This window comes from Penaeus japonicus, unplaced genomic scaffold (assembly GCF_977035675.1).
Source record: "Penaeus japonicus unplaced genomic scaffold, GWHDUDI00000001_assembly GWHDUDI00000012, whole genome shotgun sequence".
Lineage (NCBI taxonomy): Eukaryota > Metazoa > Arthropoda > Malacostraca > Decapoda > Penaeidae > Penaeus > Penaeus japonicus.
Genome location: NW_028234414.1, coordinates 22,232,447 through 22,253,375, shown reverse-complemented (window position 1 = coordinate 22,253,375; position 20,929 = coordinate 22,232,447). Strand labels below are relative to the sequence as shown.

At 36.5% G+C, this 20,929-nt stretch overlaps 5 non-coding genes across 5 annotated transcripts; all 5 read right to left on the bottom strand.

The window, feature by feature from the left end:
- Window positions 1-2,274: 2,274 nt before the first annotated feature.
- TRNAR-ACG (transfer RNA arginine (anticodon ACG)) lies at window positions 2,275-2,347 on the bottom strand. The gene has a single exon. It is a non-coding gene; the product is annotated as a tRNA-Arg (tRNA).
- A 2,741-nt stretch (window positions 2,348-5,088) lies between these two features.
- On the bottom strand, window positions 5,089-5,161 carry TRNAV-AAC (transfer RNA valine (anticodon AAC)). The gene has a single exon. It is a non-coding gene; the product is annotated as a tRNA-Val (tRNA).
- A 2,791-nt stretch (window positions 5,162-7,952) lies between these two features.
- Window positions 7,953-8,025, bottom strand: TRNAR-ACG (transfer RNA arginine (anticodon ACG)). Its single transcript has one exon. It is a non-coding gene; the product is annotated as a tRNA-Arg (tRNA).
- A 2,826-nt stretch (window positions 8,026-10,851) lies between these two features.
- Window positions 10,852-10,923, bottom strand: TRNAV-AAC (transfer RNA valine (anticodon AAC)). The gene has a single exon. It is a non-coding gene; the product is annotated as a tRNA-Val (tRNA).
- Window positions 10,924-19,834: 8,911 nt separating this feature from the next.
- Window positions 19,835-19,907, bottom strand: TRNAR-ACG (transfer RNA arginine (anticodon ACG)). The gene has a single exon. It is a non-coding gene; the product is annotated as a tRNA-Arg (tRNA).
- Between the last annotated feature and the right edge of the window lie 1,022 nt (window positions 19,908-20,929).

The window sequence follows — 20,929 nt, the reverse complement described above, 5'->3', positions numbered from 1 at the left end:
ATATATATATATATATATATATATATATATATATATATATATATATGTATATACATATATAGGTAGTTATGTATATATATGTTTATATGTATATATGTGTATGTATATATATATATATATATATATATATATATATATATATATATATATAAGGCCTTATCTGCAGCGTCAAAGTCTTGAAATCATTTCACTTCATTGGCACTGTCGGGCGTACGACGGCGAAAGTGTCGTACCGCTTGAACAAAACCAGCCGTCACGCTCACAGAGCGACCCATTCCTCTGTGGCGCGCCTCTGAAAACATTTTTTTTTCCAGTTATTTGCTTCTTCTTCTGATGAAAAACACTTTTAAGTTCATAAAATACATTTCTTGTTTGCTTTAGTAATTCATATCGGAATGTGAATCATTACTTTTACCCAAGACTTTTCTTGAAGTGTATTACATGTTGATGTGATTCCTCTCACATAAAGTTCATAGAAAAATGCAGATATCTTCATCTAGTATGACATTTTCATAAGATAATAGTTGTCAATTATAACTCATACAGGATGTATACAGAGCATTTTAAATTGAATTACACAGATTGCATCTTTTACTTCGCTCCATCATGATAGCATTGCCTACAGTGGACGTAAATTGGTATTAGAATTATTTGACATTGTCTCCTGTGTGTATTTGTGATTATGTGTGTACTCATGAATAAGTATTTCGTTTTATGTATATACTCCCAAAGGATATTTTAATCTGATTTGACATGCTCGCTATACTATTGGAAGTAAAAAAAAAAAAAAAAAAAAAAAAAGAAACCATGTATATATATATACATGCATGTGATTAAAAAAAAAAAATAAGGAGATGCATTTTTTTAGCGACTAGTCCAGATATGAAATTTATACGAGATGCTGAAAGTTTTGAGAGAATGTCATTTTTACAGGATTTGTGGGAAATGAACTCAAAACCACAGAATCATAGTATATTTTCAACTAATATATTGACCTAATAACAAATATATTTATAATGTTTCAAAATATTTCCTGGAGGTGAAATTCTCCTCTTGTTGAGAATCCCTGACTGTAAGGTTTATATTGTTTCAACATTAACATATTTGTGGGAAAATCTATAGGAATTCGTGTACTTTTTGGGTGAATTTTGCAGGAGAGATCTCTCGCCTACAAGGGAATTGGTTGAAAATTACATAATTTTCAGTTAAATACTATGTTCACACATATGTTAGAACAAGGCAGTTCTCGTTGTGAAAGATTTGTGATATGGGCCAAGATCTTGTTAAGGGCATAATAAAGTGCTTAAATTGCTCTCTCTCTCTCTCTCTCCCTCCCTCCCTCCCCTCTCTTTCTCCCTTTCTCCCCTCTCTCTCTCCCTCCCTCCCTCCCTCCCCTCTCTCTCTCCCTCCCTCCCCTCTCTCTCTTTCTCTCTCTTCCTTCCTCCCTCCCTCTCCCTCCCTCTCTCTCTCTCTCGCTCTCCCTCCCTCTCTATTCCTCTCCCTCTCTATTCCACTCCCTCTCTCCCTCCCCCCTTTCCCTCACTCTCTCCCTCACTCTCTCAAAGAGTCTACACACACAGCTCTCCGTAAGCTCAAGTCGTTTTGATAGGATGTTATTGATGTTACCGCCGTAGATCGTCCACAGACGGAACTTCGATGAATTATGATCCTACCAACCGGATCGTCGGAATTTGTTGCATGGCATACGCCTATACGATCGATGTTACTCACGATTCAGGCAGCAGGTACTTATATGGGCCCATTTCCATTTATTAATCTCTTTTCTCTCTCATACAAACAACCCAAACACATACTTGTCTTTGTATGATTGAATGTAATTTTGTAGAAGTGTGTATATACCTATGTGGTATATCTAAACATGCATGTGTAGTGCACAAACACCTACAGACACTCTTAAATTGGGTGCACATTTACAAATAGGAAAGTACATCTAAAATAGACTTATGCATCTTTATGATCATGACAGCAAGTGCTTATTACTTATCAACTTATATTTCTTACGTATTCTCTTAATTCTATTGTAAGTGATGAAAATCATAATTACAAAAGAAAGTCTAAGAAACCTCTGGGTCTATTATATCTAGAGGAAAGATTTGAGTATAAAAGAAGGCTAAACTAATGACTTTTCTTATATCTGATAGTAGCGTAGTGGAGACCAATGTCTATGCTGGTGGCGAGGCATTTAATCGAGTGGCCTCTCACGCATACTACGAGCGCGGTCGTGTAGGAGTCACTTCAGTGAAAATAGTCGAACGACCTTGCCAGGATTCGAACCTGGAATCTTCTGATCCGTAGTCAGACGCGTTATCCGTTGCGCCACAAGGCCCATATTTAAGAGAAAATTTAACAATTATTTAGAACATAATACAAAAAATAATTATTTAGAACAATACAAAAAATAACAAACTATATAGAACGTATGTACATAGGCAAACGTAGACACCGATGGGTTCTGAAGTTGACCCAGAGGATAACTACAATCAATGACCGGTACTACAGAACTATACCGTATGCACCCCAGTAAACCGGGGTGCATGGCGTCTAATAATCTGTCACGGAAGCGAGTATTGCGTAGAATATTTTTCATATCATATCATCAGTGGGAGTTTACACAATAAGAAGAGGCAAGAAGTCAAATGATTACTTTCGTCGCGACATTATAAGCTCATCGTCTGGGGCTACATCTTCTTCCAAAGGCTGACGTCCGTTTAATCATTTAATCGTAGTGGCAGTCGATCCTCCTGGTGCAAAGAGTGGATATTCAATTCCTCCATCCTCGCAGTCTCGGGCAGTCAGGGAGCCACCCTCTCTGGCATAGCCCGAAAGAAAGGTAGGCGGTGGACTACACGGCCTGGCATCAGCATTCGGGGCCCTCGGATGCTTTTCCTGCATGCATCCAGTGGTTCACTCCCCGACTGCGGCCCGGTGGGATCACCAACCTGCCTACCCTCCCCCCGAGTCATTTGTCTCTGCCGATAGGCTTCTCGGAGAGGCAGACCGACACGGACTGCCTCCCAAAGCCACCCATTGATTCCAGGGCTTAAGATCAATGGATATCAGCTACACTAACACAGCGGTCCAAATTACCGTTAAAAATAACCAAAATACTGACTAAAGTAGTCACGGCACCATAGTGTAGGTGACCAGGTCTCTTTTATTTCCTCCTCTAGGCCATCCATGAAGTTAGAGTAGTTGCTTCAAGAATATAATTTAATTTATGACAGCTACTATTGTTGTCATTGTTATTAAAGTGCATTTGCTTATCTTGTCTGTGTATATTTAACTTACTTTTGGGATTATGAAACAGGAAAATTTTAATACTTCGTATATACATACCTAATTTACACTATGGCTCCAAACACTGCTAAGTTAGGCTCTTCACAGACTTTAAGTTGCCGACCTTTTGTTTAGCTTAAGACTTAAGGTCTTGATGATGGAGAGGCTATGTATTGGCAGGGGAACTTTCCGTGATGGCAGCTGTAAGCGAGAAGGTAAGCACTAACATTAACATAAGCAAACCACACTTCATGGTGAGCAGTTTTCAAATTGACTGTCTACTACAATATGTATTTTCATAATCACATAGAGCTGTATATTTTGCATCCGCAAAACATTCTGCCAAATGTTTGACTCTTCTTTTAGCAATATATTGCTTAATCTAATATTTACTGAATTCCATGATTGCTTTGAAGTTCAAAGGCCGAGGAACTTTGTTAAAAACAAAACAAAAACTCGCCATATACGGGCATTGCCTCCGAAAAATGCACAGGTTTCCCTTAACTCCTTTGCATACAATGTCCGAAGATGCAACCACTTAAAAGTTTTTGTTAATGCAGGACCCGGTACTAAGTTCTCCAAATCTAACCAGTTGCGTATTCAGTTTTGTTTCATACTTATTTTCATTTTCGGTGCACCAAACAAAATAGACAACCTCACTCGCTGTCTTCAAAAGACTTAGACAAATCAAACACACACACACACACACACACACACACACACACATATATATATATATATATATATATATACACACGTGCGCATGTGTACATGCTATTCATATTAATGTAATAATTTCACAAAATAAAATATATCAATTGTGTTCCCTTTTACACACACAAACATGTGTATGTGTGTATAACGTTGTCAGTAATTTTAGTAATTCTCATTAGTATAATATTTCCCAATGTGAAATTATTGTATTGGTATGTATAACCCGACAATCTTGTGAATTGGAGATAGCTGACAACTGATACTCCTGATGTCAGGTCAACTGACTCACAGGGTAATTCAAAACTCAACAGCGTCCCTTAGTGATGTGTCATATACCCTGGGATATACTTTGACCCCTCAAAGTTACATATGAATAATAGCAAAAATCAAAACACTACTTGTTTTACACTTGGGCATCTACGAAAATGGGTTTCCGTGAGAATCCCGTGTGTATGTGAATAAAATGAATTGAGAGGTCAACTTGTGCCCTTCAGCAGGTGCAGCAGAGTATGATATGTATGAAAAGTATTGGTCGAATGTCCTCGTAGATATAATTCGTTTTCAATATTGAAATGGAATGCACACGTACAGAAATCTGCCGACCGTGTGACTCCTTGCGTAGAAAGCTAGGTTTTCTATAACTCTGTTGGCAGACCTCTTATATTTGAGGATATTTTGAAGCAAGATCTCTAGTTCTACAACTCAAATGCTAGAATTTCGTATAAAAGGCGTAATGGACAAGTTCTACTCCTTTTTGAGAGTGCAAAGTGGCGTGTATTCAGGAAGTGTAGCTATTGTAGTCCTTCTAAAATTGAAAGGTATCTAAGGGATAGAAACATTCACCTAAAAATCTTAGATAACATCAAAATGCTCTTTCTTAAGCCTAGAGCCTTTCCTAAGAATACCACTGTACATTCCGCTGACCTCGGCAGTCACAAGAGTTCCCCACATGCATGTTTCTGCAACTGCGCCGCCGATTCGTGGCAATGATTTCGCTGGCGTCGGTTGTAGATTCTTACTGCTCTGGGAGTTCCTCATTCGTAAGAAGGGGAGGATTGGATCATTCTAGAAGAAAATTGTGCTCACCAGGGCTCGAACCTGGGACCTTCTGTGTGTTAGACAGATGTGATAACCACTACACCATGAGCACGCATTGGTTGAATGCAGAGTAAGTAAACTATATTGACAATGTCTAGAGTGGTATTTATTTATGTGTATGTGTGTGTATTTATGTATATGTATGTGTATATACGTATGTGTATGTACGTATATATATACTATATATATATATACATACATATATGTGTGTATATATGTATGTGTGTATATATATATATATATATATACACATATACACATACACATACATATATATATATATATATATATCTATATATATATATATATATATATAATGTGTGTGTATATATATGTACATATATGTATATATGTATATATGTATATATATACATATATACATATATACATACATATACGTATTTACATGTATGTCTATATACGTATGTGTGTGTACGTATATATATATATATATTATATATATACATACACATATATGTGTGTATATATATGTATATATGTAAATATGTATATATGTATTTGTGTGTATATATATGTATATATATACATACAAAAACATATATATATATATATATATATATATATATATAATATATATATATATAGGTAGTTATGTATATATATGTTTATATGTATATATGTATATAAATATATACATATATATATACATATATATATGTTTATATGTATATATGTATATATATATATACATATATATATATATATATATATATATATATATATATATATATATATATATATAGGTAGTTATGTATATAATGTTTATATGTATATATGTATATATGTTTATATGTATATATGTATATAAATATATACATATATATATACATATATATATGTTTATATGTATATATGTATATATATATATACATATATATATATATATATATATATATATATATATATATACATATATATACATATATATATATATATCTATAAGGCCTTATCTGCAGCGTCAAAGTCTTGAAATCATTTCACTTCATTGGCACTGTCGGGCGTACGACGGCGAAAGTGTCGTACCGCTTGAACAAAATCAGCCGTCACGCTCACAGAGCGACCCGTGCCTCTGTGGCGCGCCTTTGAAAAACATTTTTTTTCCAGTTATTTGCTTCTTCTTCTGATGAAAAACACTTTTAAGTTCATAAAATACATTTCTTGTTTGCTTTAGTAATTCATATCGGAATGTGAATCATTACTTTTACCCAAGACTTTTCATGAAGTGTATTACATGTTGATGTGATTCCTCTTACATAAAGTTCATAGAAAAATGCAGATATATTTATCAAGTATGACATCTTCATAAGGTAATAGTTTTCAATTATAACTCATACAGGATATAAACATAGCATTTTAAATTGAGTTACACAGATTGCATCTTTTACTTAGCTCCATCATGATAGCATTGCTATCATGATGGAGATGCATATAGATGCATTTTTTTAGCGACTAGTCCAGATATGAAATCTATACGAGATGCTGAATGTTTTGAGAGAATGTCGTTTTTATAGGATTTGTGGGAAATGAACTCAGAAACCACAGAATCATAGTATATTTTCAACTAATATATTGACCTAATAACAAATATATTTATAATGTTTCAAAATATTTCCTGGAGGTGAGATTCGCCTCTTGTTGAGAATCCCTGACTTTCAGGTTTATATTATTTCAACATTAACATATTTGTGGGAAAATCTATAGGAATTCGTGTACTTTTTGGGTGAATTTTGCAGGAAAGATCTCTCGCCTACATGGGAATTGGTTGAAAATTACATAATTTTCAGTTAAATACTATATTCACACATATGTTAGAACAAGGCAGTTCTCGTTGTGAAAGATTTGTGATATGGGCCAAGATCTTGTTAAGGGCATAATAAAGTGCTTAAATTGCTCTCTCTCTCTCTCTCTCTCCTCTCTCTCTTCCTCCCTCCCTCCCCTCTCTCTCTCCCTTCCTCCTCTCTCTCTCTCTCTCTCTCTCTCTCTCTCTCTCTCTCTCTCTCTCTCTCTCTCTCTCTCTCTCTCTCTCTCTCTATCTCTCTCTCCCTCCCTCCCTCTCTCTCTCTCTCTATTCCTCTCCCTCTCTATTCCACTCTCTCCCTCCCCCCTTCCCCCACTCTCTCAAAGAGTCTACACACACAGCTCTCCGTAAGCTCAAGTCGCTTTGATAGGATGTTATTGATGTTACCGCCGTAGATCGTCCACAGACGGAACTTCGATGAATTGTGATCCAACCCGATCGTCGGAATTTGTTGCATGACAAACGCCTATACGATCGATGTTACTCAGGCAGCAGGTACTTAAATGGGCCCATTTCCATTTATTAATCTCTTTTCTCTCTCATACAAACAACCCAAACACATACTTGTCTTTGTATGATTGAATGTAATTTTGTAGAAGTGTGTATATACCTATGTGGTATATCTAAACATGCATGTGTAGTGCACAAACACCTACAGACACTCTTAAATTGGGTGCACATTTACAAATAGGAATGTATATCTAAAATAGACTTATGCATCTTTATGATCATGACAGCAAGTGCTTATTACTTATCAACTTATATTTCTTACGTATTCTCTGAATTCTATTGTAAGTGATGAAAATCATAATTACAAAAGAAAGTCTAAGAAACCTCTGGGTCTATTATATCTAGAGGAAAGATTTGAGTATAAAAGAAGGATAAACTAATGACTTTTCTTACATCTGATAGTAGCGTAGTGGAGACCAACGTCTATGCTGGTGGCGAGACATTTAATCGAGTGGCCTCTCACGCATACTACGAGCGCGGTCGTGTAGGAGTCACTTCAGTGAAAATAGTCGAACGACCTTGCCAGGATTCGAACCTGGAATCTTCTGATCCGTAGTCAGACGCGTTATCCGTTGCGCCACAAGGCCTATATTTGAGGGAAAACTTAACAATTATTTACAACACAATACAAAAAATAACAAACTATATAGAACGTATGTACGTAGGCAAACGTAGACACCGATGGGTTCTGAAGTTGACCCAGAGGACAACTACAATCAATGACCGGTACTACAGAACTATACCGTATGCACCCCAGTAAACCGGGGTGCATGGCGTCTAATAATCTGTCACGGAAGCGAGTATTGCGTAGAATATTTTTCATATCATGTGTAGATACATCAGTGGGAGTTTACACAATAAGAAGAGGCAAGAAGTCAAATGATTACTTTCGTCGCGACATTATAAATCTGGGGCTACATCTTCTTCCAAAGGCTGACGTCCGTTTAATCATTTAATCGTAGTGGCAGTCGACCCTCCTGATGCAAAGAGTGGATATTCAATTCCTCCACCCTTGCAGTCTCGGGCAGTCAGGGTGCCACCCTCTCTGGCATAGCCCGAAAGAAAGGTAGGCGGTGAACTACACGGCCTGGCATCAGCATTCGGGGCCCTCGGATGCTTTTCCTGCATGCATCCAGTGGTTCACTCCCCGACTGCGGCCCGGTGGGATCACCAACCTGTCTACCCCCCCCCCCCCCGAGTTATTTGTCTCTGCCGATAGACTTCTCGGAGAGGCAGACCTACACGGACTGCCTCCCAAAGCCACCCATTGATTCCAGGGCTTAAGATCAATGGATATCAGCTACACTAACACAGCGGTCCAAATTACCGTTAAAAATAACTAATATACTGACTAAAGTAGTCACGGCAGCATAGTGTAGGTGACCAGGTCTCTTTTATTTATTCCTCTAGGCCATCCATGAAGTTAGAGCAGTTGCTTCAAGAATATAATTTAATCTACGACAGCTACTATTGTTGTCATTGTTATTAATGTACATTTGCTTATCTTGTCTGTGTATATTTAATTTACTTTTGGGATTATGAAGGAGGAAAATTTTAATATTTCGTATTTACATACCTAATTTACACTATGACTCCAAACACTACGAAGTTAAGCTCTTCACAGACTTTAAGTTGCCGACCTTTTGTTTAGCTTAAGACTTAAGGCTTTGATGATGGAGAGGCTATGTACTGGCAGGAGAACTTTCTGTGATAGCAGCTGTAAGCGAGAATGTAACCACTAACAGTAACATAAGCAAACCACACTTCATGGTGAGCAATTTTCAGATTGACTGTCTACTACAATATGTATTTTCATAATCACATAGAGCTGTATATTTTGCATCCGCAAAACATTCTGCCAAATGTTTGACTCTTCTTTTAGCAATATATTGCTTAATCTAATGTTTACTGAATTGCATGATTTGAAGTACAAAGGCCGAGGAACTTTGTTAAAAACAAAACAAAAACTCGACATATACTGGCATTGCCTCCGAAAAGTGCACAGGTTTCCCCTAACTCCTTTGCATTCAATGTCCGAAGATGCAGCCACTTAAAAGTTTTTGTTCATGCAGGACCCGGTACTAAGCTCTCCAAATCTAACCAGTTGCGTATTCAGTTTTGTTTCATACTTATTTTCATTTTCGGTACACCAAACAAAATAGACAACCTCACTCGCTGTCTTCAAAAGACTTAGACAAATCAAACACACACACACACACACACACACACACACACACACACACACACACACACACACACACGTGCGCATGTTTACATGCTCTTCATATTAATGCAATAATTTCACAAAATAAAATATATCATTTGTGTTCCCTTTAACTGCTGATGCCGTTTTACACACACAAACATGTGTATGTGTGTGTATAACGTTGTCAGTAATTTAAGTAATTCTCATTAGTATAATATTTCCTAATGTGAAATTATTGTATTGGTATGTATAACCCGACAATCTTGTGAATTGGAGATAGCTGACAACTGATACTCCTGATGTCAGGTCAACTGACTCACAGGGTAATTCAAAACTCAACAGCGTTCCTTAGTGATTGTCATATACCCGGGATATACTTTGACCCCTCAAAGTTACATATGATAATAGCAAAAATAAAAACACTACTTGTTTTACACTTGGGCATCTACGAAAATGGGTTTTCCGTGAGAATCCCGTGTGTATGTGAATAAAATGAATTGAGAGGTCAATTTGTGCCCTTCAGCAGGTGCAGCAGAGTATGGTATGTATGAAAAGTATTGGTCGAATGTCCTCGTAGATATAATTCGTTTTCAATATGAAATGGAATGCACACGTACAGAAATCTGTCGACCGTGTGACACCTTGCGTAGAAAGCTAGGTTTTCTATAACTCTGTTGGCAGACCTCTTATATTTTAAGATGTTTCAAGGCAAGATCACTAGTTCTGTAACTCAAATGCTAGAATTTCGTATATAGGGCGTAATGGACAAGTTCTACTCGTTTTTTGAAAGTGCAAAGTGGCGGTATTCAGAAGTGTAGCTATTGTAGTCCTTCTAAAATTGAAAGGTATCTAAGGGATAGAAACATTCACATAAAAATCTTAGATAACAACAAAATGCCCTTTCTTGAGCCTAGAGCCTCTCCTAAGAATACCACTGTACATTCCGCTGACCTCGGCAGTCACAAGAGTTTCCCAGATGCAGCCAGGGTAGAGATCCTGGTTGAGTGATCCCGTTGCAAATACAAAAAAAACAACGAGAAAACGTCAAAAAACAAAAAAAAAAAAAGAAAAAAAATATGCATATTTCTGCAACTGCGCCGCCGATTCGTGGCAATGATTTCGCTGGCGTCGGTTGTAGATTCTTACTGCTCTGGAGTTCCTCATCCGTAAGAAGGGGGATTGGATAATTCTAGAAGAAAATTGGTTTTTTGCTCACCAGGGTCGAACCTGGGACCTTCTGTGTGTTAGACAGATGTGATAACCACTACACCATGAGCACGCATTGATTAAATGAAGAGTAAGTAAAGTATATTGACAATGTCTAGAGTGGTATTTATTTATGTGTATGTGTGTGTATTTATGTATATGTATGTGTATATACGTATGTGTATGTACGTATATATATATACTATAATTATATACATACATATATGTGTGTATATATGTATGTGTGTATATATATGTATATACATACATACATACATACATACATACTTCCATATATATATATATATATATATATATAGATATATATATATATATATAATGTGTGTGTATATATGTACATATATGTATATATGTATATTGTATATATATATATATACATATATACATATAAACATACATATACGTATTTACATGTATGTGGTGGGGGGTGGGGTTTTTTTATACGTATGTGTATGTACGTATATATATATATATTATATAACATACACATATATGTGTGTATATATATGTATATATGTAAATATGTATATATGTATTTGTGTATATATATATGTATATATATATACATACAAATACTTACATCCATATATATATATATATATATATATATATATATATATATATATATATATATATATGTCTATATGTATATGCATATGTATGTGTAAGTATATATACTGTATATGTATATTATATATAATATGTATATATATATATATATATATATATATATATATATATATATATATATATATATGTATATATCTTATGTGTGTATATATGTGTGTCTATATATATATGTACACATATTTTTATATGTAAATATATATGTACATATATTTATATTTATATATATTATACATAAATACACACACACACATACATACATACATACATAAATAGATAATACATGAACACAGATACATACTTTATACATTTACATACACGACATAAATCCATAATTGCATAAACTCACATACATATATACACTTACATACATGCACATATACTCTTTCATACACGCACACATACATATACACACTTACCCACATGCACATATCCATGCATACACTTCCATACCTACATGAATACAGACACATACTTACATACACGTACATACATCTTCAATTACATAGACACACACAGAAACACACACACATATATATATACATACATATATATATACATACATATATATATATTATATATATATATATATATATATACATATATATAGGTAGTTATGTATATATATGTTTATATGTAGTATATATAATATATATATATATATATATATATATATATATTATATATATATATATATATATATATATAAGGCCTTATCTGCAGCGTCAAAGTCTTGAAATCATTTCACTTCATTGGCACTGTCGGGCGTATGACGGCGAAAGTGTCGTACGCTTTAACAAAATCAGCCGTCACGCTCATAGAGCGTCCCGTGCCTCTGTGGCACGCCTTTGAAAAACATTTTTTTTCCATTATTTGCTTCTTCTTCTGAGAAAAGCACTTTTAAGTTCATAAAATACATTTCTTGTTGCTTTAGTAATTCATATCGGTATGTGAATCATTACTTTTACCCAAGACTTTTCATAAACTGTATTACATGTTGATGTGATTCCTCTTACATAAAGTTCATAGAAAAATGCAGATATCTTTATCTAGTATGACATTTTCATAGGTAATAGTTTTTCTATTATAACTCATACAGGATATAAACAGAGCATTTTAAATTGAGTTACATTCATCTTTTACTTCGCTCCATCATGTCCCCACCCCCCCTACCCCCCACCCCGAATAGCATTGCCTAAAGTGGACGTAATTGGTATTAAAATTATTTGACATTGTCTCCTGTGTGTATTTGTGATAATGTGCTACTCATGAAAAAGTATTTCGTTTTATGTATATACTCCCAAAGATATTTTAATCTGATTTGACATGTTCGCTATACTATTGGAAGTAAAAAAAGAAAAAAAAAAAGAAAAAGAAAAGAAACCATGTATATGTATACATGCATATGATTAAAAAAAATAAGGAGATGCATTTTTTTTTACGGAGCGACTAGTCCAGATATGAAATCTATACGAGATGCTGAAAGTTTTGAGAGCATGTCATTTCTACAGATTTGTGGGGAAATGAACTCGGGGAAAACCACAAAATCATTGTTATTTTCAACAAATATATTGTCCTAATTAACTCTACAAATATATTTATAATGTTTCAAAATATCTCCTGGAGGTGAAATTCCGCCTCTTGTTGAGAATCCCTGACTTTAAGGTTTATATTATTTCAACATTAACATAGTGTGGGAAAATCTATAGGAATTCTTTGTTACTTTTTGGGTGAATTTTGCAGGAGATCTCTTCTCGCCTACATGGGAAATTGGGGAAAAATTACATAATTTTCAGTTAAATTCTATGTTCACACATATGTTAGACACAAAGCAATTAATATATATCTTTATCCCTCTAAGGCAGTTTTATTTTGCACAGCCAATCGAATATCTCATACGTCCGTGAATAGTCACTGTGTCAAAAACAGTTCTCGTTGTGAAAGATTTGGTGATATGGGCCAAGATCTTGTTAATGGGCAACAATAACGTGTTTTTAAATTGCCCTTTTTCTTTTTTCTCTTTCTTCCTCCTCCCTCCCCCCCCCACCCCTCTCTTCTCTCCTTCCTTCCTCCCCGCTCTCTCTCTCCCGCCCCTCTCTCTCTCTCTCCCTCCTTCTCTCTCTCTTCCTCTCTCCTTTCCTCCCCCTCTCTCTCTCCCCCTCTCTTCTCTCTCTCTCTCTCTCTCTCTCTCTCTCTCTCTCTCTCTCTCTCTCTCTCTCTCTCTCTCTCTCTCTCGCTCTCGCTCTCCCTCCCTCTCTATTCCACTCTCTTTCTCCCTCCCCCCTTCCCTCACTCTCTCCCTCACTCTCTCAAAGAGTCTACACACACAGCTCTCCGTAAGTCTCGGCCAGTCGTTTTGATAGGATGTTTACTGATGCGTACCGCCGTAGATCGTCCCACAGACGGAACTTCGATGAGAAATTGTGAATCCAACCCGATCGTCGGAATTTGTTGCATGACAAACGCCTAATACGATCCGATGTTTACTCCACGATTCAGCAGCAGGTTAACTTATATAGCCATTTCCATTTATTAATCTCTTTTCTCTCTCATACAAACAACCCAAACACATACTTGTCTTTGTATGATTGAATGTATTTTTGTAGAAGTGTGTATATAACCTATGTGGTATAGCTAAACATGCAGTTGTAGTGCACAAACACCTACAGACTCTCTTAAATTGGGTGGCACATTTACAAATAGGAAAGTACATCTAAAATAGGACAAGCATCTTCTAATGGACATGACGGCAAGTGCTTATTACTTCATCCAACTTATATTTCTTACGTAATTCTCTTAATTCTATTGTAAGTGATGAAAAATCACAATTACAAAAGAAAGTCTAAGATACCTCTGGGTCTATTATATCTTAGAGGAAAGATTTGAGTATAAAAGAAGGATAAACTAATGACTTTTCTTATATTCTGATAGTAGCGTAGTGGAGGACCAATGTCTATGCTGGTGGCGAGGCAATTTAATACGAGTGGCCTCTCACCTTTACTACGAGCGCGGTCGCAAAGGAGTCCACTTCAGTAAAATAGTCCGAACTGACCTTGCCAGGATGCGAACCTGGAATCTTTCTGATCCGTAGTCAGACGCGTTATCCGTTGCGCCACAAAGGGCCTATATTGAGGGAAAATTTAAAATTATTTACAACATAATACAAAAAAATAACAACTATATAGGAACGTATGTACGTAGGCAAAACGTAGACACCGATGGGTTCTGAAGTTGACCAAGATAACACAATCAATGACCGGTACTACAGAACTATTACCGTATGCACCCCAGTAACCCGGGGTGCATGGCGTCCTAATTAAATCTGTCAACGGAAGCGAGTATTGCGTTTAGAATATTTTTCATATCATGTGACGATACATCAGTGGGAGTTTACACAATAAGAAAGGCAAGAAGTCAAATATTAATTACTTTCGTCGCGACATTATAAGCTCATCGTCTGGGGCTACATCTTCCCAAAGGCTGACGTTCCGTTTAATCATTTAATCGTTAGCGTGGCAGTCGATCCTCATGGTTGACAAAAGATGGATATTCAATCCTCCATTCCCTCGCGGGAATTCTCGGCAGTCAAGGTGCCACCCTCTCTGCGCATTAGCCCGATAGAAAGGTAGGCGGTGGACTACACGGCCTGGCATCAGCATTCGGGGCCTCGATGCTTTTCCCCCCCCCCGAGTCATTTGTCTCACTGCCGTTTAGGCTTTCTCGGAGAGCAGACCGACACGGACTGCCTCTCCAAAGCCACCCATTGATTTCCAGGGTTTTAAGATCAATGGATATCAGTCTTACAGTAACACAGCGAGGCCAAATTACCGTTAAAAAATAAAAAATACTGACCTAAAGTCGTCACGGCAACATAGTGTAGGTGACCAGGTCTCTTTATTTATTCCTCTAGTCATCCATGAAGTTTAGAGCAGTTGCTTCAAGAATATAATTTAATCTACGAAAGCTACTAATTGTATGTCATTGTTATTAAAGCGCAATTTGTGTATCTTGCTGTGTATTATTTAATTTACTTTGGGATTATGAAGGAGGAAAATTTTAATATTCCGTATTTACATACCTAATTTACACTATGGCTCCAAACACTACTAAGATTAAGCTCTTCACAGACTTTAAGTTTTCCGACCTTTTGTTTAGCTTAAGACTTAAGGTCTTTGCATGATGGAGAGGTATGTACTGGCAGGGGAAATTTCGTGATGGCAGCTGTCAGCGAGAAGGTAAGCACTAACAGTAATATATAGCACAACCACACTTCATGGTGAGCAATTTTCAAATTGACTGTCTACTACAAAATGTATTTTCTAATCAACATAGGGCTGTATATTTTTGCATCCGGTAAAACATTCTGCCCAAATGTTTTTGGACTCTCTTTTACGCAATATAATGCTTAATCTATGTTTACTAATTCCATGATTGCTTTGAATCAAAAGGCCGAGGAACGTGTTAAAAACAAAACAAAACTCGTTCAATACTGGCTGCCCACCCCCATCAACACCCTCCCCCCCCCCTCACCCCAGCCCCCCGCCCCCCCCTCCACCCCCTCAAGCATTGCCTCCGAAAAAAGTGCACAGGTTTCCCTAGGACTCCTTTGCATTCAATGTCCGAAGATGCAGCCACTAAAAAAGTTTTTGTTCCTAGCAGGACCCGGTACCAAGTTTCCTCCAAATCTAACCAAGTTGCCGTATTCAGTTTTGTTTCCATACTTTAGTTTTCATTTTCGGTACACCAAACAAAAAATAGACAACCTCACTCGCTGTCATCAAAAGACTTAGACAAATCAAACACACACACAACACAACACACAACACACACACAAACACACACGTGCGCATGTGTGCATGCTATTCATATTAAAATGTAATAATTTCACAAAATAAAAACTATTATCAATTGGGTTCCCTTTAACTGCTGAATGCCGGTTTTCTATTAAAAACACACAGCAAAACATGTGTATGTGTGTATAACGTTGTCAGTAATTTACGTAATTCTAATTTAGTATAATATTTCCCTAATGTGAAATTATTGTATTGGTATGTATAACCCCCGACAATGCTTGTGAATTGGAGATAGCTGACAACTGCTCCTCGATGGCCCAGGTCAACTGACTCACAGGGTAATTCAAACTCAACAGCGTCCCCTTAGTAATGTGACCCATATATCCCTGGGGATATACTTTGACACCTCTAAGTTAAATATGAATAGTACAAAAATCAAGCTCTCTTGTTTTACACTTGGGCATCTACGAAAATGGGTTTTCCGTGAGAAATCTCGTGTGTATTGAATAAAATGAATTGAGAGGTCAACTTGTGCCCTTCACTGGTGCAGAAGAGTTTAGTATGTATGAAAAGTATAGGGCGAATGTCCTCGTAGATATAATTCGTTTTCAATATGAAATGAAGCACACGTACAGAAATCTATCGACCGTGTGTCACCTTGCGTAGAAAGCTAGGTTTTCTATAACTCTGTTGGCAGACCTCTATATTTGTGGATATTTTGAGGCAAGATCACTAGTTCTGGCAACTCAAATGCGAGAATTTCGTATATGGGGCGTAATGGACAAGTTCTACTCCTTTTTGACAGTGCAGTGATCGTGTTTTCTGGAAATGTAGTTATTGGAGTCCTTCTAAAAGTGAAAGTATCAAGGGATAGAAACATTCAACCTAAAAATCTTAGATTAACATCAAAATGCTCTTTCTTGAGCCTAGAGCCTTTCCTAGAATACCATTGTACATTCCTCTGATCCTAATTAGAGGACGATACATCTGAATATTTATAAACAATAAGCTAAAAATTTCAGGGTAACGGTGTAAGAAACAACATTGTGTGTGTGTGTGTTTATGTTTTTGTTTGTATTAAGTATATGTATGTGGTAAATCTTATGTGTATAGTACGTATATATATACTATATATTTATACATACACATATTTGTGTGTATATATGTATGTGTGTATATATTATATATATATATATATATATAATATATATATATATATGTATATATATATATATATATATATATATATATATATATATATATATATATATATATATAGGTAGTTATGTATATATATGTTTATATGTATATATATAGTATATATATAATATATATATATATATATATATATAATATATATATATATATATATATATATATATATAAGGCCTTATCTGCAGCGTCAAAGTCTTGAAATCATTTCACTTCATTGGCACTGTCGGGCGTACGACGGCGAAAGTGTCGTACCGCTTGAACAAAACCATCCGTCACGCTCACAGAGCGACGAAACCCATTCCTCTGTGGCGCGCCTCTGAAAACATTTTTTTTTCCAGTTATTTGCTTCTCTTCTGATGAAAAACACTTTTAAGTTCATAAAATACATTTCTTGTTTGCTTTAGTAATTCATATCGGAATGTGAATCATTACTTTTACCCAAGACTTTTCTTGAAGTGTATTACATGTTGATGTGATTCCTCTCACATAAAGTTCATAGAAAAATGCAGATATCTTCATCTAGTATGACATTTTCATAAGATAATAGTTGTCAATTATAACTCATACAGGATGTATACAGAGCATTTTAAATTGAATTACACAGATTGCATCTTTTACTTCGCTCCATCATGATAGCATTGCCTACAGTGGACGTAAATTGGTATTAGAATTATTTGACATTGTCTCCTGTGTGTATTTGTGATTATGTGTGTACTCATGAATAAGTATTTCGTTTTATGTATATACTCCCAAAGGATATTTTAATCTGATTTGACATGCTCGCTATACTATTGGAAGTAAAAAAAAAAAAAAAAAAAAAAAAAAAAAGAAACCATGTATATATATATACATGCATGTGATTTAAAAAAAAAATAAGGAGATGCATTTTTTTAGCGACTAGTCCAGATATGAAATTTATACGAGATGCTGAAAGTTTTGAGAGAATGTCATTTTTACAGGATTTGTGGGAAATTAACTCAAAACCACAGAATCATAGTATATTTTCAACTAATATATTGACCTAATAACAAATATATTTATAATGTTTCAAAATATTTCCTGGAGGTGAAATTCGCCTCTTGTTGAGAATCCCTGACTTTAAGGTTTATATTATTTCAACATTAACATATTTGTGGGAAAATCTATAGGAATTCGTGTACTTTTTGGGTGAATTTTGCAGGAGAGATCTCTCGACTACATGGGAATTGGTTGAAAATTACATATTTTCAGTTAAATACTATGTTCACACATATGTTAGAACAAGGCAGTTCTCGTTGTGAAAGATTTGTGATATGGGCCAAGATCTTGTTAAGGGCATAATAAAGTGCTTAAATTGCTCTCTCTCTCTCTCCCTCTCCTCTCTCTCTCTCCCTCCCTCCCTCCCCTCTCTTTCTCCCTTCCTCCCCTCTCTCTCTCCCTCCCTCCCCTCTCTCTCTCCCTCCCTCCCCTCTCTCTCTTTCTCTCTCTTCCTTCCTCCCTCCCTCTCCCTCTCCCTCCCTCCCTCCCTCTCTCTCTCTCTCTCTCTCTCTCTCTACCTCCCTCTCTATTCCTCTCCCTCTCTATTCCACTCCCTCTCTCCCTCCCCCCTTTCCCTCACTCTCTCCCTCACTCTCTCAAAGAGTCTACACACACAGCTCTTCGTAAGCTCAAGTCGTTTTGATAGGATGTTACTGATGCTACCGCCGTAGATCGTCCACAGACGGAACTTCGATGAATTATGATCCTACCAACCGGATCGTCGGAATTTGTTGCATGGCATACGCCTATACGATCGATGTTACTCACGATTCAGGCAGCAGGTACTTATATGGGCCCATTTCCATTTATTAATCTCTTTTCTCTCTCATACAAACAACCCAAACACATACTTGTCTTTGTATGATTGAATGTAATTTTGTAGAAGTGTGTATATACCTATGTGGTATATCTAAACATGCATGTGTAGTGCACAAACACCTACAGACACTCTTAAATTGGGTGCACATTTACAAATAGGAAAGTACATCTAAAATAGACTTATGCATCTTTATGATCATGACAGCAAGTGCTTATTACTTATCAACTTATATTTCTTACGTATTCTCTTAATTCTATTGTAAGTGATGAAAATCATAATTACAAAAGAAAGTCTAAGAAACCTCTGGGTCTATTATATCTAGAGGAAAGATTTGAGTATAAAAGAAGGCTAAACCAATGACTTTTCTTATATCTGATAGTAGCGTAGTGGAGACCAATGTCTATGCTGGTGGCGAGACATTCAATCGAGTGGCCTCTCACGCATACTACGAGCGCGGTCGCAAAGGAGTCACTTCAGTGAAAATAGTCGAACGACCTTGCCAGGATTCGAACCTGGAATCTTCTGATCCGTAGTCAGACGCGTTATCCGTTGCGCCACAAGGCCCATATTTAAGGGAAAATTTAACAATTATTTAGAACATAATACAAAAAATAAATATTTAGAACAATACAAAAAATAACAAACTATATAGAACGTATGTACATAGGCAAACGTAGACACCGATGGGTTCTGAAGTTGACCCAGAGGATAACTATAATCAATGACCGGTACTATAGAACTATACCGTATGCACCCCAGTAAACCGGGGTGCATGGCGTCTAATAATCTGTCACGGAAGCGAGTATTGCGTAAAATATTTTTCATATCATATCATCAGTGGGAGTTTACACAATAAGAAGTGGCAAGAAGTCAAATGATTACTTTCGTCGCGACATTATAAGCTCATCGTCTGGGGCTACATCTTCTTCCAAAGGCTGACGTCCGTTTAATCATTTAATCGTAGTGGCAGTTGATCCTCCTGGTGCAAAGAGTGGATATTCAATTCCTCCATCCTCGCAGTCTCGGGCAGTCAGGGAGCCACCCTCTCTGGCATAGCCCGAAAGAAAGGTAGGCGGTGGACTACACGGCCTGGCATCAGCATTCGGGGCCCTCGGATGCTTTTCCTACATGCATCCAGTGGTTCACTCCCCGACTGCGGACCGGTGGGATCACCAACCTGCCTACCCTCCCCCCCCCGAGTCATTTGTCTCACTGCCGATAGACTTCTCGGAGAGGCAGACCTACACGGACTGCCTCCCAAAGCCACCCATTGATTCCAGGGCTTAAGATCAATGGATACCAGCTACACTAACACAGCGGTCCAAATTACCGTTAAAAATAACCAAGTTACTGACTAAAGTATTTACGGCAGCTTAGTGTAGGTGACCAGGTCTCTTTTATTTACTCCTCTAGGCCATCCATGAAGTTAGAGCAGTTGCTTCAAGAATATAATTTAACTTACGACAGCTACTATTGCTGTCATTGTTATTAAAGTGCATTTGCTTATCTTGTCTGTGTATATTTAACTTACTTTTGGGATTATGAAGGAGGAAAATTTTAATATTTCGTATTTACATACCTAATTT